The following is a 23,108-nucleotide window of genomic DNA, read 5'->3' on the forward strand; positions in this document are numbered from 1 at the left end:
AGGGTATCCGTGGGCAAAGGCTCTTAGCTCAGCCTGGAGCTGACCTCTCCCTTCCCTGTTGCCCTGGAAAGCTGGGCCTCCTGGAGCTCTCTGGGCCTAGGGTTGAACAGACCTACTCAGGCATCAGCAATCAGGGTGAGCAAAAGTCAGCTTGGCCCTAGTAACTTGCCCAAATTGAACTCTAGAGGATAATGGCATGAGACCGCATGTTCCGTGTGTGGCCACCAGGGGGCAGGAGTGGCCCACAATAGGGATTGTACTTGTCACTTGTGTTTACTCTTGCTTCCCTGGGGCCCCCAATCATGATTCAAAGCCACCATGGACAGCAAAGTCCTTGAGACTCATACCTACAATTAACCATCAAAAAGGAAGTGGGGCTGCACACACACACACACACACACACACACACACACACACAAACACAAACACACACACCACATATATGCAAAATCAGAGATTTCTACACTGCAGTCTTTGGGTATTCTCTACTTTTTCCCCCACTAAGCCTGGTGGCTGCTGGCCCAGATGTTTGGTGCATACAACATCACCTGGCATCTTCAATTTTGGAGGAACAGAATGGCTAGAAGGTCAACCTTCCCCCATCCCGGCTCCTTGATTGGGTCATCGTCTATCCAGGCCCTTTGGGGCTCCTTTACAGACTCGCCAAGATGCCTTCAAAAGGCATCACATACTGGGCACTGGTGGCTCATGCCTGTCATTCTAGCTACGCAGGAAGCTGAGATCTGGAGGATCATGGTGCCAAGCCAGTCTGGGCAGGACAGTGTATGAGACTCTTATCGATGAACCATCAGAAAACAAAAATGGCAGTGTGGCTCAAGTGGTAGAGTGCCAGCCTTGAGAAAAAGAGCTCAGGGACAGCCTTCACGACCAACAACAACACGGAGAGGCATTGCATGATGTCTTTGGGATTGTCATGGGCCAAATGTAATTGGAATTAATTATAATTGGAATTAATCAAGTCCTCCAAGACAAAGCAGTACCTCCTTTAATCCTGTGCTCCTCCATCTCGTCTCACCCCCTGGCCTTGTTCGTGCTTTGGGTCAGCATGGTTCTGGCTGGATGGGAGGGCTCCAAGGAAGATCCCAGAGCAATCACCCCACCTCCTTCTGCCCTGCTCACCCTGATGCTTCTGCTCTTTGCCATAGACCTTCTTCCTGGAATCCATCCATGAGGTCATCACCACCATCATAGTGGTGAGTGGTGGGTGTGGCCTAACTAGGGGCAGTCAGAGGTGGAAGTAGGTCTGGGACTAGGAGCTTCCACTTTGGGTGTGGGCTGAGGCCTGGGCTGACTTTTATTTCATCCTGAGCCTTGCAGTGGTAGGGAGACAGTTTAGACTTTACATTGAGTCAGGTAAGATTGGAATCTGGAGGACCACTTGTGTGGGGAAGGATGTGGGACTCAGGGGGCCACTGTTGTTGGTATTTTCTTGGGACTCCCCTCTCCCTCTCTCATCCCTCAATGGTAGAAGAAAAACTTCAACTCAGGGTGTGGGAAGAGGGGGCAGGGGAATATTTTGGGTTGAACCAGACTTGTGCTTCATATTAATCCTAGCCCCTACTTCCTATTTATCTGAGGAATGGCCATATGGGTTTGGGAGGGGGAAAAATCATCCTAGCTGAGAATGTGGATCAGTGGTAGAGTGTTTGCCTAGCATGCCAGAAGTCACCAATGGGCCACCAATAGGCCATTAGATGTCCCTTGAGTTTGGGCCAACTCCCTTCAGCCTCTGCCCTACCCTACCCCCAGTTTAACCTTCCCGTTGCCCGGCAGATGGAGGCCTGAGAGAAAGCCACTTGGTCACCTACTTCTGGTGGCTGCCAACGCTTTTGAGAGTCAGTATGTCACATAGAGAGTCGTCATCTACATCAGTCTACCGGAGAAAGTGAGAGAGCACTCCTCCCCTGAGCCTGGAAGCTGTGGGCAGATCTGGATGTGGGGCATCTGGGGCGGGACCTGCTCCTTGGGGGAATCCACTATGGGGTCGGGAACCCTGACCTCTCCTCTGGCAGTTTCCATGCTGTCTTCAAGTTGCTTCTGAAGCAGTGTTGGGGAGGGGGATGGGAGGCTCAGCCTGTGCTGGCATCTGGAAACTGCTGTCTGTGCTTTCCCTGGCTAGGAGTGACAGCAGCTCCTAAACACTCTCCTCTTCTCGATCTTCTCCTGAGACAGCCAGTGCATGCACTGGGCTTTTTCCCAACATAGCTCATTCAGGACCAACATCTGCTCTTTACACACCATGAGGGACTCCTTGATAGTTTGGATGTGTGCCAAAAGCTGGCTGCATCAATGGTGGAGCTCACCTGCTGGACTCTGGAAGTCCACCTCATCAGGCAGGTCATGGATGAGGGTCTGTGGCTCCAGCTCAGTCTGGCACTGAGCTGCTGGGTTGGCCATGGGGTGCCTGAAGCTAGCCCACCATTCTTGGGTCAGGAGTTTCCCCCTGTGGATCTCATCCTCCAAGAGCACTCTCAGAGCCATGTCACTCTTGGTCTGGGGAACCTCTCCATCCTGTGTGATGGTCACATGTGGTGGGGGGGATTCACCTAGTTACCTTTTGCTTCTCCAGGGCTCATCCCTTCCCCTTCCCCAGGGAAAGCCAGGAAGCTCAGCTGGGCTTGCAGGCATTCCTCCTGTGATCTGGTGGCTTCCAGGCACTTGAGAGTGTCCTGCCACTTCGGGGACACCACCTGGTCCCTCCAGTTTGTTGAGCCCTTCACTTGCATCAGCTGCTCCAGCAGCTGGATCTGCCTCTCTAAGTGCTGCTGCAGGGCCTCCTTCTCAGACCACAGTCGCTCATTGGAGACAATGTGCCATTCACAGGAGGTTCTGAACTCCTGCACTGGCCCAGGGACTGCTCCTGCTGCTCCTGAGCTGCTTGGCTCTCTCTCTCTCAGCCACCACTATCCATTTCTCTATCTTCTTCTCTGAGCAGTCCTACTGCTCCCGCAGATGTTTCTTCATCTGCTGCTTTGTGTCCAGGATGCTGGCAAGCTCCTCCTTCTCACTGCTCACCCGGTGGAGAGCGTCCCACAGCAGGGCCAGCTTTTCCTCCGGTTGTCTATCCCACACACATGCATATCGTGGGGTCTCAGGGGTCTCCTGCTGATCCTAGGCTTTCTCCTCCAGTCTCTGCAGTTGCTCCTGCTGCTCCACGTTCTGAAGACGGAGACTGGTTTTCCTGGACCTGGATATGAAGTTGTTCCTCCAGGTTATTCAACTCCATCTTCAGTACCTAATGCCCTCCAGCGCTTGTTGGAACTTGCATATTCTCTTCTTCATGTTGCTCCTCTGTATCTACAGCACTTCCACCTTCTCCTGCAACTCTGTGTTCACTTGCTCCAGGTCATCAAAGTTTCTGGTATTTTCCTCGAGCTGAAGGATCACATCATTCAGCTGTTTGAGGAACATTTTGGTCTTCTCCTTTGCAGCAGTGACCAGAGAAGCCACTATCTCCAGCTCTGCCACACGCCACTCTGTAGCTTGTAGGCAGCTGGTGACAGCTTCATGCTCCCTTTCTCTGTCATCAGCGGCCTGCTGCACTTGGGCCAGTGCACATTGTAAATCGCTTTCTGCCGAAACCAACCGCTGTATGGGTGCCTTTTGGATTTCTACCTCCATTTTTGGTGCTGCATGTATCTGGTCTATCTTCTCCCTCTCTTACTCCCATTGACCCTGCGGGTCTGTCTCCCTACTTCAGTGGTTGGATCTTGGCACAGAGTGCCTGGTTTCTTCTTTTCTGTGGTCCAGGGTGGGCACCATATGCAGGTAGCACCTCTGTGGATCCTTGGTGGGATTGGGACCCTTGACACTCTGGACCCTGGTGGCTGTGACTGAGTCCAAAGTCAGGGTAGGCCCATGGTCGGCATCACCTTTCGCTGGACTCTCCATTCAATCTCGCTCCCCAGTGGTGTTTGTCTTGGGGATCCCTCCCTTTTTCGTGTTCTTTGTTTTCTTGAATGTTTCAGGTCTGTCGGGAGGATACTGCTGGTGTTCTTGTGGCAGCTTTTTGCCCACAGTTCTCTCATTGATTCTTATTGTTTCAGACATCTGAGCGCCAGGACGGGAAAGTTGGGCTGGCCACATTCCCAGGCTCTAGAAAATCTTCTATTCTCCCACTCACTGACTAGGACATCGTTTCCTACTCTACCTCAAAGTCACCTGGAGTCTCTTGCTCACCACTCAGCCACCTCTACATTCCTCAACTGCTGATAGTGGTGTCACCCAACAGAGGGATTCCAGGTGCTACTGGGAAGCATGTAATATGGGCATGTCCACTATTCTTGGATCCCATTGGTGAAAAAGAATGATGAAAAAATGGGGGTGTGCCTGGAATCCTGGGATGCAGACCAAATGGGCCTAGTCAACATGACAGCAGCTCCTTTACCAGGAAAGTCTGTCCAATCCAGTTGGGGACAAGAGGGAGACCTGCTTTAGCCAGATGGCTGCACAGATTGTGTGTATGTCTGTTTTTGCCAGTCCTGGACCTTGAACTCAGGATCTGGTCACAGTCCATGAGGTGTTCTTGCTCAAGATTAGCCCTCTACCACTGGAGCCACACAGCTCTACATCTGGCTTTGTTGGCATTGAGGTTGGACAGGGGTCTCAAGGACTTTCCTGCCTAGGGTTACTTTGACCATGATCCTCCTATCACAGCCTTGTAAGTATCAAGGAGGACTGGTGAGAGCCACTGGTGCTTGGCTAATCATTGTTCGGGATTATGGCTTCCTCAGTAGCCTGCAAGCCTTCAGCAATGCAAGGTGAAGTATGCTTTGGAGCCAGATCACTCAGACCCAGATGGCCATACTGCAAAGTAAGAAAATGTAAAAATGCCATCCTGCCACTTTTTTCTGTGCAATTCCCCCGTTGCACAGGGCCTGAAGTTCTAGGATCCCAGGATAGCTTGTGTTTCCAGCGGCTGCACCCCAGCCTATGGTGATGAAAGCTGAGGCACGGTTACCATGACCTGAGTTCAAGACCATGCTTGGCAAAAAAAGCAAAAAGCAGAAAAAAATTAGCTCCCTGGCTTGCAATTCACGCTGTTTCTCCTACCTTTGATTTTGAACTTAAGGCCTGGGTAACTCTGAAGCACTGTGGACGAAGGGGAAGCTCACCATGCTTGAAGACAAGAAAGTGAGGCCTGGTCCCTAGGCATGAATTAAAGTCCCAGCCCTGGAAAAATTCTATTTATATATATTGTAAAGGTAAGATTTCTACTTACATATAGATTTTCAGTCCATGTCCTGTTTGTATTGGTTATTTATTGTATTTTTGTTTTATTCATTTATTTTCCATTTTTTAATTGTGAAAATACTGTACATAGGGGATACAATTACATGGGCAAGATAATGAGTACATTTCATATCAAGCATTGTAGCCTCCTCCTTTGTTTCCACTTCCCATCCCTTCCCATGTTCCCTCTCACCCCCCCAACCAATCCTCCCTGCTCCTCCCCCGCACTCCCCCTGCACCAATGTTGTAAAGTTCATTTTTGACATAACGACTTGTACATCTCATTGCTGCAATGGGTCCACCTGTATCCCTATTTAAACGATTAATTTTTCCTGTTTCCCTCCACAAATTATACCGACATCAAATACAGTGAAAGCAGGTGTTATACTGTGGGAGAGGGACGTACAAAGCAACAAAGAAATAATATTATACATGTGTTAGAAACAATCACAAGAGAGAGAAAAATCATTTGAGTACATATCTTAGGGTTCATTTCCCTAACATCACCTTATCTGACCTATTCTGCTTGACCCAGACATATACTAGATATTGCAAATAAGGGAAACCATGGGACCTATGTTTCTTTGGGCCTGGCTTACTTCACTTAATATAATTTTTTCCAAGTCTTTCCATTTCCTAATAAATGGGGCAATGTCATTCTTTCTGATGGAGGCATAGAATTCCATTGTGTATATATACTACGTTTTCTTGATCCATTCATCTACTGAGGGGCATCTGGGCTGGTTCCATATCTTAGCTATAGTAAATAGTGCTGCAGTAAACATAGTCGTGCTGGTAGCTTTAGTGTGGTCTTGTTTGTAAACATTTGGGTAAATGCTCAAAAGTGGGATTGCTGGGTCATAGGAGAGTTCTATGTGGAGTCTTTTGAGGAACCTCCATACTACTTTCCAAAGTGGTTGAACAAGTTTACACTCCCACCAACAATGCAGTAAGGTTCTCTTCTGTCCACATCCCCTCCAGCATCTGTTGTTATTAGAGTTCTTGATTATAGCCATTCTAACTGGTGTGAGGTGGTATCTCAATGTTGTTTTGATTTCATTTCTTTTATGGCTATGGAGGTTGAGCATTTCTTCATGTGTCTATTGGCCATGCTTCTTTCCTCTTCAGAGAAGTTTCTCTTTAAGTCCTTTGCCCACTCTTTTATTGGGCAATTGTTTCTTTGAGGATGTGTTGTTGGGCGATTTAATTTTCTGATTTCCCAGTATATTTTAGATATGAGATTTTTTATTGACTCTGATGACACACATTCCATTCATGATATTGATGACAACCCATCACATAGTATCTAGATTTGCACATGTGTTCTCCATCATGTCTGACACCCAGGACTCTCAGAGAAAAGGAAAACAGGTATCACACTCAGCTTCTTACTCCATGATCCAATTGTTGGCAGTGCTGGGATCTGAACTCAGGGCCTAGCAGACCCAATTCAGACCCTGAATGGGTGTGTCAAAACTGCAACCTCAAGCCAATGAAGCTGCCAGGGCATTTCCAGACCCTGAGATTGAGCTGCAGGAGTGGACAAAATAGCCATACATGGATAGACAGGTGGTAGAACAACAAAAAAAATATATTTGTACATAGTGCCAGAGATATCTACGTAATATTCAATGACATCAACTACATTCCTACTAACTCTTAGGACTTTATTATGCCACCATTGAAGGAATAGTATTCTTTTCATGCTTAATTAACCATTCATTAAGATGAATCATTGTCCTAGGATCACTGCCTCTAATTTTGGACTTCACCAATACACGCAGAAACTTCTCATTCAATCATGCGTTTGCTAACATTTCATTGTTATTCCCATGCATAGGAACAAGTATCTTGGGATCTCCCCGCACTGGTAGGTGTCAGGACCAGGATTCAAGCTCAGGGCCTATTTTGCCGCATGGGCCTATGGTTTCCCTGATGGGCCGTTAGCCTTCTCCAATGCAAGGTGAAGTACCATTTGCAGCCGTGTAATTCAGACCCAGGATGGTCACCGTGCAAAACAAGAAAATATAAAAAATCCATCCTGCGACATTTTTTCTGTCATTTTTCTGTCATCTTTTCCTGTCATTTTTCTGTCAGTTTTTCCTGCAAAGTTTTAGAGCCTAGGATCCCAGGATCGGCTACAAGCCCATGGGAGCCCACCAGCCTGAGGTGATTGAAGCTGAGGCAGAGTTGTCATGAACTGAGTTCAAATCCCATGCTTGGCAATAATAATAATAATAATAATAATAATAATAATAATAATAATAATAATAATAATAATAATAATAATCAATAGCACACCCTGGCTCAGAATTCTCACCATTTTTCTGCCACCTCTGAGATTCCAACTCAGGACTGGGTAACTTTGTTGCACTGTGGGGGAAAGTGAAGCTCACCATCCTTGAAGACTACAAGGTCAGGCCTAGTCTCAGGGCCTGAACTGAAGCCCAAGCACTGGCAAAAATCATATGCTCACCTACTTTATACATAGGATCTCTCTTTACATAGGGATGTGGAATGCATCATGCATTCAGTGTAGTTATTCTTTTTATTGTGTGCCTTAGTCATGGATGCATTTTGTATTTTATTGTATAAGATGACAGCTATAACTGTGCTGACATGGATGGCAACTGATTCCCATGAATATAGAGTTGCCTATATAGCATACTGCATCCTAGCTGAGACCCAGGACTTTCACAGGACAGAGAAACAGGTGCAACGATTGGCTTCTCACATCAGGATTCATCTTTTGGCAGTGCTGGGATCTGACCTCGGGGTATGGCAGGACCAATAGGCGAATGGGTCCAGGTAAGCACACCAGACTGTGAGACACTAAGGAGCGAGGCCATTCCCAGGACCTGAAATTGAGCCCCGTGTGGGCGTGGGGCAGGGCGGAGAAGGGGAGCATAACAGTCATCCTTTCATAATCTAAAGGAAGTATGTAAATAAGTACATATTTGTATAGAGTAGGATGGCGACCAGTGATGGAATCCAGTCTACCTTGTGACTAATGATTCTTGGATCTTCCCCAATGCCTCCATTTCATGACTGTGATGATTATGGCCATGTTTCATCAGCTCTTCATTAAAAATAATCTATACCCCATAAGTCCTGCCTATCATTTCCTACTAGCATCAAACTGGAACTACTCATTCAAAGATGAGATCCATCGAATTCCATGACTCTTCCTAGGTCTGGAAATGAGTATCTCAGAATCTCCCACCATTCCCTCAATGCATGGGGGCTGACCAGGATTCGACCCCGGGGCCTACGTTGCTGGGTCGGCCTCTGGATCTTCTGATGGCCAACAGGCCATCAGCCACACCAGGTAACCTTCACTCTGCAGGCCACCGTGTTTGGACCCAGCATGGTCAGCATGCAAAGGAAAATAAATGTAAAAGTGCCAGGTGGAACTTTCCACCGCTTTTATTTCCCCTCGGGGCTTTTATTTTTCCAGCAAGCCCCTGGATCCTAGGGTCCGAGGTCTGTGGGTCCAGAGGCTGCAGCCTAGGATGATCAGAGCTGAGGCAGAGTTGCCATGACTTGAGTTCAAGGCCCGGCTCTGGCAAAAAAATAAATAAATAAAAAATTATGAATGAAGCACCCTAGCTAAGAACTCACACTGTGATACTGCTAGAGCTGGGATTTAAACTCAGGTCTGGGTAACCCCATTGCACTGTGGGAGAAGGGGAAGCTCACCATCCTTGAAGACTAGAATGTCAGGCCTGGTCCAGGGCTTGATTTGAAGCCCAAGCACTGGACAAAATAACAAGCCCAACTCTTTTACATATAGGATCTCTATTTACATACAGGTTTGGTATGCATCTTGCATTCAATGTAGTTATCTTTTTTTTATTTTGAGTCTTATTCATGGATGTATTGTTTATTTTATTGAGTATGGTGACAGGTATATCTGTGCTGACATGGATGACATCCTATTCCCATGGCTATAGAGTTGCCTATATAGCATTCTCCATCCTGGCTGAGGCCCAGGACTTTCACAGGACAGGAAAACAGGTGGATCGATGCGCTTCTCACATCAAGATGAATCTTTCGCAAGTGCTGGGATTTGAACTCAGGGCCTAGCTGGCCCAATTGGTGAATTGGGTCAATTTGAGCACACCAGCCTGTGAGCCACTATGGAGCTAGGATGTACCCAGGTTCTGAGACTGAGCCCTGGAAGGGAGGATCAATATAATCATGAATTCATCGTTTAAATACAGGATCTATATTATCATACATGGATGGGTGACATCTTGCATTCAGTGTACTCGTTCTCTTTATTTTGTGTCTTATGCATGGATGTAATGTGTATTTTATTGATTATGATGACAGATATAACTGTGCTGACATGTATGGCAACCCACTCCTTTGGGTATAGAGTTGCCTATGTAGTAATCTCCGTCCTCCCTGAGACCCAGGTCTTTCTCAGGACAGGAAAACAGATGGATCGATAGGCTTCTCACATCAGGATAATCTTTTGGCAGTGTTGGGATACAAACTCAGGGCCTAGCAGGCCCAATTGGTGAATGGGCAAAAGTGAGCACACCAGCTTGTGAGCCACTAAGGAGGTAGGCCAGTTCTAGGACCTGAGATACAGCCCTGGGAGAAGGGGATTAGGAGGGGGGAAAATAGTCATGCATTTGTAAGTGCAAGTTAGTATGCAAATAAGTACATATTTTTATAGTGTAGAAGAGATGGAGACCTGTGATGGGAACTACCTTGTGACTACCAATGCTTGGATCTTCCCCGATGCCTCCATTTCATAACTGTGATGATTATGGTCATGCTTCATCAATTCTTCATTAAAAATAATCGATATCCCATGAATCTTGCCTATCATTTCCTACTCACATCAAGCAGGAACTACTCATTCAAAGATAAGATTGATTGCATTCCAGGACCCTTCCTAGGCCCAGAAACCAGTGTCCCAGGATCTCCAGCAGTTCTCTCATAGTAAAAGGGCTGACTGGGATTCATTCTCGGGACCTCCATTGTCTGGTTAGCCTGTGGCACCCCAAAAAACCAGCAGGCTTTCAGCCATGTCAGGTCACTTTCACTCTGCAGGCAGCCATGTTTGGACCCAGAATTGTCACCATGCAAAGGAAGCCCCAGCACTGGACAAGCCCACCTCTTTTAAACATAGGATCTCTATTTACATAAAGATGTGGCATGCACCTTGTTTTCAGTTAATCTTTTTATTTTGTGTCTTATTCATCTATGTATTGTGTATTTTATTGAGTATAGGAGGAAATATATAACTGTGCTCACATGGATGACAACCTATTCCAATGGGTATAGAGTTTCCTATGCTTTCTAGATCCTAGCTGTGACCCAGGACCCAGCATAGGAAAACATCTGCAAGGTTTGGCATCTCACATCAGGATGAACCTTTTGGCAATGCTAGAAGTAGAACTCAGGGCCTAGCAGAACCAACTGCCAAATGGGTCAACATGAGCACACCAGCTTGTGAGCCACTAAGGAGGTAGGCCATACACAGGACGTGAGATCTAGCCCTGAGGTGGGGGTGGAGCACCATATTCATCCATTCATAAGCTGAAATTAATATGCTAATAAAGGCCTGTTTGTAGAGAGTAGGAGATGTGGTGAGCTGTGTTGGAATCCTATCTTCCATGTGACTACCAATTCTTGGATCTTTCCCAATCCGTCAATTTCCTGAATGTAATTATTATTGTCACACTTCATGCAGTCTTAATTCAGATCTTACCTATCATTTCCTATGTGAATCATGCATGCACTTCTCAACTCTTCCCTAGGCCTGAATTCAAGCACCAGTACTGAAAAACAAAACATTTATAGACATTTTAAATATTGGAGTTATATCTCTATATTCATTTTAAATCATGTTTGTTGGAGTGATTCATTATATTTTATTATTATTAATTGATTGATTGAGTTAGCATTTATTTTATGGACTGTGAGTACACCTATAACATTTATTACATTTGTTCCAATCTATTCCATAGCATATAGCTTTGAATACATAACATGCACATCATACTTAAAACCCAGCACTTGCACAGAAAAGGAAAACAGGTGTCACACATGGAATCTTACACCAGGAAGAAACTTTGGCAATGATGGGACCTTGACTGAGGGACTAGGAGGCCCAATTCCTGAAGGGGTGAGTGTCAGCATGGCAGCATCTAGCCATGCAGGTGCCAAGTGGATCTGAAGACCTGGGATCGAGTTCCAGGTTTGGCCAAAATAGCAAAAATGTTCTATGCATATGATGCGATACAAATAAATATAAATTTAGATATTTACATACTGCCAGAAATATCTATTTAGTGTTCAATGACACATACTACGCTCGTACGGATTCTCAGGTCTTTAGTGAGGACTCCATTTAATCAATAGTATTCTTTTAGTGCATAATGAACTATGAATTAAAATCAGTCGGTGTCCTGTGATTATTGGGTCTAATTTTCTGCTAGACTGATTGATGAACTACTCATCGAACCATGACATTGTTCACAGTCCTCTGGTGCTCTTATGGACAGGCAATAGTTTCTCAGGCTCCCCAGCCCTTTGGAAGTGGCATGACCGGGATTCAAACTCAGGACCTAGGTGTCCAGGTTGGCCTATGGCTTCACTGCCAGCCTGCCAGCCTTCAGCAGTGCCAGGTAACCTACAGGTTGCAGCCATGTCATTTGAAACCAGGATGGTCACCATGCAAGGAAGGAAAACCAAGAAACCGCCGACCATCCACAGATCGCGGTTTTTTTTGGTGCTGATTTCATTTTGTTTTCCTGTCAGCCCCTGAGGCGTACCATCCCATGATCGGCCGTGAGTCCAGAGGCTGCACCATCCCAGCCTAGGGTGATGGAATCTCAGGCAGTGTTGCCACAACTTCAGTGCAAGCCCCGTGATTGGCAACCAATCAATCAATCAATAAAATTTTAAAATATTAGAAATATCTGGGCGCCGGTGGCTCACACCTGTAATTCTAGCTACTCAAGAGGCTTAGGATTGTGGTTCAATCCAACCCAGGCTGTACAGCCCATGAGACTCTTATCTCCAATAAAGCACTAGAAAACCAGAAGTGGTGCTGTGGCTCAAGCGGTAGTGCACTCGCTTTGAGCTGAAGAGTGCATGGACAGTGCCCAAGGCCAGAGCTCAAGCCCCACGAAAAAAAAATTGTAAAAATACTAATGAAGCTCCCCAGCTTGGCATTCAAAACTTTTATTTTTCCTCTCAGGCCTGGCATTTGAACTGAGAGTCTGGGTAAATCTAATGCACTGTGGGGGATGGGGAAACTCACCATCTTTGAAGACAAGCAATTCAGGCCTGTTCCCTAGGCCTGAATTCAATCCCAATCCTGTTAAAGTAATATTCATCCACATTTGAAATAATGATTAATATCTACATACTTATGTTTACCCCATATTATTTTACTGTGTATTTATTTTATTTCTTGCACTATTCATTCATTCATTATTTATATTGACTATTATTACACTTATAACATGTATTAAATTGATTACATCTTATGAGAACTATACAGATTAGCATATGTATTATATATCTTAATTCAGACCCAGGACATTCACAGAAATTCTATAGTAGATGATCCCATGCTTAGAAAAACAGAAAGAATACACCAACCAAAGTCGAATTCATCCCTAGGCACCCCAGTGGCTCACATCTTTAATCCCAGCTACTCAAGAGGTGAGAACTGGAAGATGAAATTTCAAAGCCAATCCAGGCAGAAAAGCCTGAGAAACGACATCTCCAATTAACTGGCAAAAAGCAAGGCTACAGGTATAGCTGAAGTGGTAGAAAATCAGCTATGAACAATCAAGCCAAGAAAGAGCAAGCTGCATTCAAGTGCAGAGAGAGGGGAGTAGGGGAAGAAAGCAGAGAGAAATCCTCCAAAAACAGAGAAAAAAACAACAGTACACACATCCCACCTAATTTATGGCACCAACAAACTGAAAATAAAAAATCAAGCTTGTACAGTTGTATAACTTTACATGAGCACATATGCTTTTAGGTACACTTCAAAGCTATGTTTTAATAATATCTATGTAGATATATTAAAAATGTATGTATATATATATATATATATATATCTTTAAATAAACTAAAAAACTAGCCAATGAATAAATACTTCTGAATTAGTGCCTTAACCATGGCTTTATAAATTATATATATTAAAAGTGTATTCCAAGTTCCTTTCCTCAGAATCAATCTTTAATAAGTTTGTTCATTCACCAGGTGACAGTGGCTCACACCTATAATCCTAGCTACTTAGGAGGCTGAGATCTGAGGATGGGAGTTCAAAGCCTGCCTGGGCAGGAAAGTCCGTGAGACCCTTATGTCCAATAAACCGGAAATGGCACTGTGGCTCAAGCATTAGAGCACTTGCCATGAGTTGAAGAGCTGAAGGTGGGCAGCGAACCCTAGAGTTCATGCCCCACCACCGACAAAAAAAAAAAAAAGAAGAAGAAAGAAGTTTGTTCGTATGGATCATAAAATTCTAACCTTCTGAGCTTTAGGAAACTTGCCTTCCTTTTCTTCCACGGTCTTATGCTCTTTAGGCAAGTACTCCACTACTGAGCTACATCCCAGTCCCAATGTTTTTTTTTTTCTATTTATAATTCACTTTATTCCCAAAATGCTTACAAGTACCTACTGTCCTCACAGAATTAGTATTCATTCAGAAACCCAACCTTTTGTGGTATGAGAACTCTCCTACTGTATTTTGTGGTAGGCACTGAGGAAAACTCACACGATGCAATTGCAGAGAGTTTATAGTTATAGAAATAACTCTAAATACAAATAACATCAATTGTCCCTCTAGGGAGGAATGATGTACTCATTTTCATTCTCACTCTTCATGGCAGATGTTCAAAATGGAAACACCAATGTGCTATGCTGAAATGTAAACGTTTAAACCCCTTTTTAAAAAACTCTCATGTTATAAAATCAAAATGTATCAAATAAAGGTGAACCTTAAAGTGAACTTTAAAAAATATGAAAAATGCTAATGAAGCTCCCTGGCTTGAAATGTGTGCTATATTTTTGTCTGCAAGGCCTGGGATTTGACTCGGGGTCTGGGTAACTCTTGCACTCTGCGTGAAGGGGAAGTTCTCTACGCTTGAAGATCAGAAAGTCAGGCCTCTTCCCTAGGCCTGAATTCAGGCCCCAACCTCGGAAAACGTAGTCTTCACATGTATTTTAAAGATAGGATTGAACTTCCAGACAGGTGTTCAGTCTATATCATGTTTGGTGTGGTTATTCATTGTACTTTTTGTTTTATTCATTTATTTACCATTTATTTTATTGACTGTGATGACACCTAACCATGTATTACATTGTTTACACCCTATCACATAGCATTTAGATTTGCAGACTTGTTCTCCATCATGCCTGACACCCCGCACTCTCACAGAAAAGGAAAACAGGTGTCACACTTGGCTTCTTACTCCAGGAGGAAATTTTTGGCTTGCTCTGAGATTGAGCCCCAGGGTGGGCCAAAATAGCCATACATGGATAGGCAGGTGGTAGTATACCAATAAATACATAATAGTACAGAGTGCCAGAGCCATGTATCTAGTATTCAATGACATCTGCTACATTCCTACCAAGTCTTAGGTAGTTATTATGCCTCCATTGAAGGAGTATTATTCTTTTCATGCCTAATTAACCATTAATTAAGTTCAATCAGTGTCCTAGGATTATTGCATCTAATTTGAGTCCAGACTGCTGTACGAACTATTCAATCATGAGTTGCATACCATTCCATTGGAATTTCTTTCTTTTTTTGGGGGGGGGTTGCAGGCATGGGGCCTGAACTCTGGGCCTTGGTGCTGTCCCTCAGCTCTTCAGCTCAAGGCTAGTGCTCTACCACTTGAGCCACAGCGCCACTTCTGGCTTTCTTCTTTTTGCTTATGTGGTGCTGAGGAATCGAACCCAGGGCCTCAGGCATGCAACCCAAGCACTCTACCACTGAGCCACTTTCCCAGCCCCTCCTTCGGAATTTCTAAGCGCAGGCAGGAGTCTCTTGGGATCTCCTGCCATTGGTAGGTGTCAGGACCAGGATTTGAACTCAGGGCCTGTGTTGCAGTGTTGGCCTATGGCTTTCCTGACAGTCCGCCAGCCTTGAGCAATGACAGGTCACCTGGGCGTGGCATCCATGTCATTCAGACCTAGGATGGTCACCTTGCAAGGAACCATAGCCAAGAAACCGCCTACCATGTACGGCTTGCGGATTTTTTTACTGTCATTTTCATTTTGTTTTCCTGTCAGACATCAGGTCTTAGGATTCCAGGATCGGCTTTGGTTCTGGAAGCTACACCCCAGGTTAGTGTGATGTAAGCTGAGACAGAGCTGTCACAATCTGAGTTCAAGCCACGTGCATGGTCAAAAACAAACAAAAAAATTAAATTAAAAAAATTAAAACAATTTAAAAAATTTTTAAAACAATTATTTATCTCCCTGTTTTGCAATTCGTGCCATTTTTTCTGCCAGGCCTGGGATATGAACTCAAGATCTGGGTAAATAGGCAGCACTGTGGGGCTAGGGGAATCACACCATACTTGAAGTCAAGAAAGTCAGGCCTGTTCCTAGGCCTGAATTCAAGCCTCAGTCCTGCAAACTATACTCCTTATATGCATTTTATTTACATTTTAAAGACAGGATTTATACTTCCATATAGTCAGACAATATCATGTTTGGTATGGTTATTCATTTCATTTCTTGTTTTATTCATTTATTTACCATTTATTTTATTGACTCTTTGAGCCCTATATGGTTTATTACATTGTTTACTTCTTATCACATAGCATCTAGATTTGTAGATGTGTTCACTATAATGCCTGACACCCAAGACTCTCTCAGAAAAGGAAAACATGTGTCACATTTGGCTTCTTACTCCAAGATTAAACTTTTGGCACTGCTGGGATCCGACCTCCGGGCCTAGCAGGCCCAATTCATGAATGGGTAAGGGTGAGCATGGCAGCCTCTAGCCAATGAAGCTGTGAGGTGGTTCCCAGGCACTGAGATGGAGCCCCAGGTTTGGCCAAAACAGTGATAAATGGATTGGCAGATGGTGGTATACAATTAGTACATATTGATAGAGTGCCAGAGCCATCTATCTGACTGAATGACGCCTACTACATTCCTACCAACTCTAAGGTATTTATTATACTGCCTTTGAAGTAATATTATTCTTTTCATGCTTAATAAACTATCAGTTAAAATCAGTCAGAATCCTAGGATTATTATATCCACTTTTAGGCTCGACTGATGCACGAACTACTCTTTCAATCAGTGTTCCTATGCATAGGAACGAGTGTCTTGTGATGTCCTGCCATTGGTAGGTGTCAGGACTTAGATTTTTAACCCAGGGCCTATATTGACAGGTTGGCCAATGGCTTCCCTGATGGCCCACCAGCCTTCAGGAATAGCAGTTCAGCTCCACTTTGCAGCCATGTCATTCTGACTCAGGATGGTCACCCTGTAAAGAAAAGAATAACGTAAAACCCCCAGTCTTCTGCAGCTAGGGACTTTTTGTGCTGTCCCACTTTTTTTTTTCTTCCTGCAAACCCTCTGGGATCCCAGGATTGACTATGGGTGAGAGGCTGCAGTCCAGTCTAAGGCAATCAGAGTTGAGGTATATTTGCCACAACCTGAGTTCAAGCTCCATGGTTGGCAAAAAAAAAAAAAGAATAAATGAATAAATAAATAAATAATTTAAATAAATTGAAAATAATCCCCCTGGTTTGGAATTTCTGCCAGTTTTCTTTCCTAGCCCGGGATTTGAACTCAGGATCTTGGTAAATCTGTAGCAATGTGAGGGAAGGTGCAGAGTTTCTACTACTTGAGTTCAAATCCTGTGCCTAGCCAAAAACAAAAAATTAAGTCACTGACCTCATCTGGGGAGTGGGAGGGTAGCTGTGGAGGTGGGAGGGAAGGGATGGCAAGGGGAAAACAAAGGAGGAGGTAACAGTGCTCAATAGTAAATGTACTCATTACTTTGCTTATGTAATTGTAATCCGTCTATACAATATTTTTCAACAAAAAATGTACAAAAAAGGAAACAACTTAGAGCTCAGATAAGCACTTTGCAGGTAAGGGAAGCATGTCTGAATAGATATACAAGATTATACACTGCTGCTTTTAAAATATTCAGTTTGGAACTGAATAAACATAATTGCATCTATTAAAAGTAATTCTCACTGTCTTGGAACTGGGGTTAGTATTTCTGCCACTGCTGGGATTTGGTCTTACCATCTGGGTAACTCTTTTGCATCGTAGGTGAAGGGGAAGCTCACTGTCCTTGAGGAAAAGAAATTCAGGGTACAATTCCCAGGTTCTAAATTAAGTCCTTATAGTGGAAAATAATATTTATGTACATGTGTAATATATGTTACATTTTACATGTGTATGTTTATTACAAACTGTGATTTTTATGATTGATTTTGTATTTCTGTATTTCCAATTTTTTTCATTTACTTATTGTTTATTGTATTAGTATTATTATACACATAATATTCATTACATTTTGCACATCTATTATATAATTACACAGTATAATTTAGGACATTGACTCATTTTTCATTAATACTTTATTAAGTGTTGAAACCTGATACAAAATTAAATGGAGGCATTTGTCACAGCCTTCACATGTTTACAGTCTCTCTCAAATATGAGCTGTGACTTGTTTATCTTTAATACCTTCCTATAGGGATTTCTTTAGATGATTTATACTCAGAAGCCTTTCCTTGAGGATAGGCAAGTTGAGAGATAAAATTGTAAGGGTGGGACTGGGAATGTGGCTTAGTGGTAGAGAGCTTGCTCAGCATGCATGAATGCCAGGGTTTGAATCCTCAGTGCCACAAACTCAGAAAAAGCCAGAAGCTGTGGAGTGCTCAAGTGGTAGAGCACAAGCCTTGAGAAAAAGAAGCACGGAGACAGTACCCAGCCCCTAAGTTCAAGCCCCAGCACTGGCAAAACCAATAGGCCAGATGTCAGTGGCTCATACCTGGAACCCTATCTTCTCAGGAGGCTGAGATCTGAAGACCACAGTTCAAAGACAGCCTAGGCAAGGAATGCCTGTTAGAATCGGATCACCAACGAACCACCAAAAGGCCCCACGTGGCACTGTGGCTCAAGTGGTAGTGTGTTCGCCTTGAGATGAAGGGCTCAGGGACAGTGCCCAAGCTTGAGTTTGAGACACACAATGGGAAAAAGTGAGAGTTAATCAAAGTACTTTTCCTATTTGCTAATTAGGAGAACATTCTCTGGAAAATGAACTCTGATGTACACCAGAATTGGAGTCAGAGCTCAAGGTTCAAGTTTAGCAGATCCATCTGCCCAGCCTCTCAGACTCTAGCATTATAACCTTGTGTCCTGCAGGGTTCTGAAAGGCCCATTGTTGAAAGGCTTAATATGTTCCCCAAGCCCTTTGTGATAAACAATTGACTTGTATTGTCAATGTCATTACACTTCTGACCTAGCAGAGCACCAGTAGCTAGGACCCATCCCCTAGCTCAGGAGACTGAGGTCTGAAGATCACAGGGTGTAGCCAGGCAGGGCAGGAAAGTCTATGACACTCTGACTTCCACTTCTGAAAGGGCAGATGTTCAAGAGCTTCCTGGGTTTCCCTTGGTGATGAGAAGTTACTTGTACTTGAGTTGAACTCAAGGCCTGGGCAATGTTTCTAGCACTCTACTACTTGAGCCACAGCACCAATTCTGGCTTTTTCTGTGCATGTGCTACAGAGGGATCAAATGCCGTACTTCTTGCATGCTAGGCAAGCACTCTCACACTAATCCACATTCCCAACCCTCTCATCTTTTTCTTAATGGTAGTTTCTACATAAGTATGCTACCATTTTACATCCCCCAAGTTTAATTTTCTGAATATCAGTTATTTCAAAAACCCTGATCTTCTCTTTCCCTGCCTGATTTGTGACGGTTCCTGCCTTGGTCTCATAATAAAATGTAAATAAAGGCTGCTGAGATCTTAAGTGTGCACCATATAAGGACACAGGCCTGGAACTCTGGAAGAGCAAAACCATGGACCTGAAAAAAAGAGAATGATGCAGTATGTGCAACAAGCCTGTCTGAAAAATAAATCTGTACATAAAAGGAAAAGCATTGCATACAATCTGTTTGCACTTAGGGAGGTAATATACACACATAAGTAGGTAGGACACTCATACATAAACTTGGCCTTCTCTTTTTGAATTTTTTTGGTGGACATCCCAGGGCTTAAACTCAGGCCCTATGTGTATCTCAGCTGTTTTGCTCAAGGCTGAGACTCTGCCACTGCCACAGATCCAATTCCGGCCATCTGGTCGTTAACTGGACATAAGCGTCTGCCAGGCTTTCCTGCCTGGATTGGCTTGTATCTCCTGCTCAGCTTTCTTTCTCAAAGCTGGAACTCTACCCTCTGGGCCACTGATTCACTTCTGTTTTTCTGGTGGTTTATTGGAAATAAGAGTCTCACAGACTTTCTTGCTTGGGTGGGCTTTGAACTGAGATCTCCTTAGGAGACTTCAAGTTTCTTTCCTCAGGATTCACCAAGGATCTGCTCCACACAAACCCTTAGTCAAAATCTTGAGGGGTACTAGAGAAAAACGGAAATATGATGATGCTTCTAGTGTGTTCTAGATACTTAAGGTTGGAGACAGAAAACACTCACACTTATTAGAAAATTTCATAGGCCTAGGGAGCAATACAGAAAGCATGAGGATCACTCCAGCTTTTGGTCCTCTCATCCTGAGACCGTAAATTCACTGCAGCTCAATGCTAAGTGATTGAACTGGCATGTCCTGTGGACATTTGCAGCCAAAATCATGTCACACTCTTTTCTCACTTTTGGCTTCAAACCTGTGGCCAGAGGAGGAGGAGAGAAAATCCTTCTCAGAGAAAGCACCTATAAAGAACATTGGGTAGTTTACATATAAATTCAAAGCATTGGAATGATGCTGTTAAGTACTCAGATTGTCCAGATTAAAAAATGAAGAAGAAAAGAAAGGCAGGTGCCAGTGGCTGCTGACTATATTCCTAGCTCCTCAGGAGGCTGACATGTACAGAATCTGAAATGTAGAGAATCTGAGTTTGAATCCAGCCAGCATAGGAAAGTCCAAGACACTGTTATTTCTAAGAGATCACAGAAAACCCAGAAGTGGCGCTGTGGCTCAAGGTTAATGCAATACCCTTGAGCAAAAGTAACTCAGGGACAATGCCTATGCTCATAGTTCAACCCCAGGACCTGCTTCCATGTCTTTGTGTATGTGTGGATGTATTCCCATAGGTGAAGCTCCAGAGTAGCTATGATGAAAGGCACCAAGCTAGAAAATTTGTTTTCAATACAATGATTTCATAACACAGAGACTGCTTTCATGACAGTGCATGTTCCTGGGCTCCCCTCACAGTTCCCAGTGCAGCCTGAGGGTTTCTCTGCCTCCCAGGCCTGCTGGAAGAAGTCTCTCTCATTGTCTGGACAGGCAGACAAAAGGCCTCAATCCTGTACAGCTGTGTAAGAAACAACTACATCTGGGCCAATTAGTGAGGATGAGTGTGGACAGGCTCTGAAGGTCAGGACAAAAAGGCCTCTTTGTACCCCAAACTATCTCTCTCCCCAGTGCTCTGTTTTAACAGGAAGCCTGCATGTGTGCCACCTCCTTTGGTAGGCCAAGTTCTCAGCACTAATCCTGCCTTTGTAAGACTATATTCTGGTGTTCAGATACAGTGCTCAATATAATTCAGGAGTCCTTCTGGCAGACAACTAGGGCACTTAACCTCAAGAAATGTTTCATTGAGGCCGATGATGGGCTTATGATGCCTCTGCTAGCTTTCCGGAAGCTTTGGAAATGCAAGCACATGTCTGATCTCACCATGCTTCCTGTCATCTAGGACTGCTGAAGCACATTAGGTATTGAAACCTTTGACTTCTCCTAATTGACCCCTGGGTGGCAAGGTTTTGGGGTTGAACACAGGGCCTGGGTGCTGACCATGAGCTCAGTGTAGGAGCCCAGTCCTTTACCGTTTTGTGTCACAGCTTTTACTTCTGGTCTGTGTGTGGGTGTGTGTGTGTGCGTGCGTGCACACATATACCAGTCCTGGAGCTTGAACTCAGGACCTGAGCACTGTACCTAATTTCTCTTGCACAAGAATAGCCCTCTCCCTCTTGAGCCACAGAGACACTTCATGCTTTTTTTACTGATGTGTACCTGAGAAATCAAGTCTAGAGTGTCATAGATGCAAAGCACTCTACCCCTAGGCACATTCCCAGCCCTCTTCTTCAGGTTTGTTATTTTCTTTTTTGTTGTTGTTGGTTGTAGCAGTTGAAGTCTGAGCCTGGGTGCTGTCCCTCAAGTCTTGTGCACTACCACTTGAGCCAAAGCACCATTTCAGGTTTTCTCATGGTTCATTGGAGCTAAATGTCTCGAGGACTTTCCTGCCCAGGCTAGCTTTGAACCATGATCGTCAGATATCATCCTCCTGAGGCGCTAGGATGACAAGCATGAGTGACAAGCATCCAGCTTCCACTTCAGGTTTCTTAGTGGTGAATTGGAGATAATATTCTCATGGGACCTTTTGTGACTGGCATAGTTTGCAAGCCAGATCCTCAGATCTCAGCTTCCTGAGAAGGCAGGCTGACAGACCTCAGCTATAGAACCCTAGGCTGTGACACTCTACTGCAAGTGGGTCCTTGGCTCCACATGTTGGAGTGCTAGCCATGTGCCCAAGAGGTAAGGGTCAGTGCCTATGCCGCGAGTTCAAGGTTCATGCCTGTGAAAAAACAAAACAAAACAATTGTCTGCAGTAGACAACTCACCCACTCTTCAGTAATACATAATTTTGTCTCTGCCATGGGGACATACCTGCATCTCAATATTCTTGTCTGCATAATCATCTCAGTTGTGTAGCTCTTACAAGGACCATATGAAAGAATGCACTCTGTGAAGGACACAGCAGATGGCACTCTTTGAAGGACTCAGCACACAACATCCTGTGAAGACTTAGCACCCAGCACACAATACAGGACTCAGCACACTGCACCCTGTGAAGAACTCAGCACACAGCACCCTGTGCCAGACTCAGCACAGAGTACCCTATGAAGGATTCAGCACATCGCTCCATTCCACAAGCTGTCATTAGAAATAGGATGCTTTCATCAGTGTCACCATTCTTTGAGGAACATTTCACAAATCACACAAGTTCACATCTAATGGTTTAGTGGGGTGGTTTTTTTTTGGGGGGGGCTGGCTACCCATCGGGCTTGAACTCAACGCATGGGGATGCTGTTCTAATAACATTTACTCAAGGCTAAGGCTCTACTACTTAGAGCCACATCTCCAAGAGTCTCACATACTTCCTACCAGGGCTTGGTTTTAAAGTTCCCAAGCAGCCAGGATGATGGGGGTAAGCCAGCAGCATCTGCTTCTGTGGAGCTCAGTTGCAGCTGTTTACATATGCCTAAGTCAGGTTAGGTGGCAACTCTCAGTGCCAGACTCCTATCTTGTTCCGTGTTGTGGTATTTGAAGTCCTGTCCTTCTATAATTGCAGTTAGAACATTCTACCATTTTTTGGTGGCAGTGGTGGCGCTTGAGTAAGGGCTTAGACACTCTCCCTAAGCATTTGTGCTCAAGGCTAGCACTCAATTGATTGAAAGACAGCAAAACTTCCAGGTATTCTGCTTATGTGACACTGAGGAATCAAACCAAGGGCTTTGTGTTCACTAGGGGAGCACTCAATCACAGAGCCCCAGGAGTAAAGGAGGTATAAATAGATAGATTGTTGTATATAAATATTATATAGACAAAAGAGAGATGTTTATATTATTACATTATAGATAATATTGTTATCAATTAT

At 44.3% G+C, this 23,108-nt stretch overlaps 1 long non-coding RNA gene across 2 annotated transcripts; it reads left to right on the top strand.

Moving 5' to 3' along the window:
* The first annotated feature begins 1,268 nt into the window (after window positions 1-1,268).
* LOC138834561 (uncharacterized) lies at window positions 1,269-7,269 on the top strand. 2 transcript variants are annotated; one of them, XR_011374189.1, is made up of 5 exons: window positions 1,269-1,374; window positions 1,795-1,906; window positions 4,068-4,263; window positions 5,093-5,225; window positions 7,094-7,269. It is a non-coding gene; the product is annotated as an uncharacterized lncRNA (long non-coding RNA). The 2 variants fall into 2 exon arrangements; XR_011374188.1 differs by lacking the exon at window positions 1,795-1,906.
* The last annotated feature ends 15,839 nt before the right edge of the window (window positions 7,270-23,108 follow it).

The sequence above is a fragment of the Dipodomys merriami genome, unplaced genomic scaffold, assembly GCF_024711535.1.
Source record: "Dipodomys merriami isolate MVZ:Mamm:240054 unplaced genomic scaffold, mDipMer1.0.p SCAF_2190, whole genome shotgun sequence".
In the NCBI taxonomy this organism is placed as follows: domain Eukaryota; kingdom Metazoa; phylum Chordata; class Mammalia; order Rodentia; family Heteromyidae; genus Dipodomys; species Dipodomys merriami.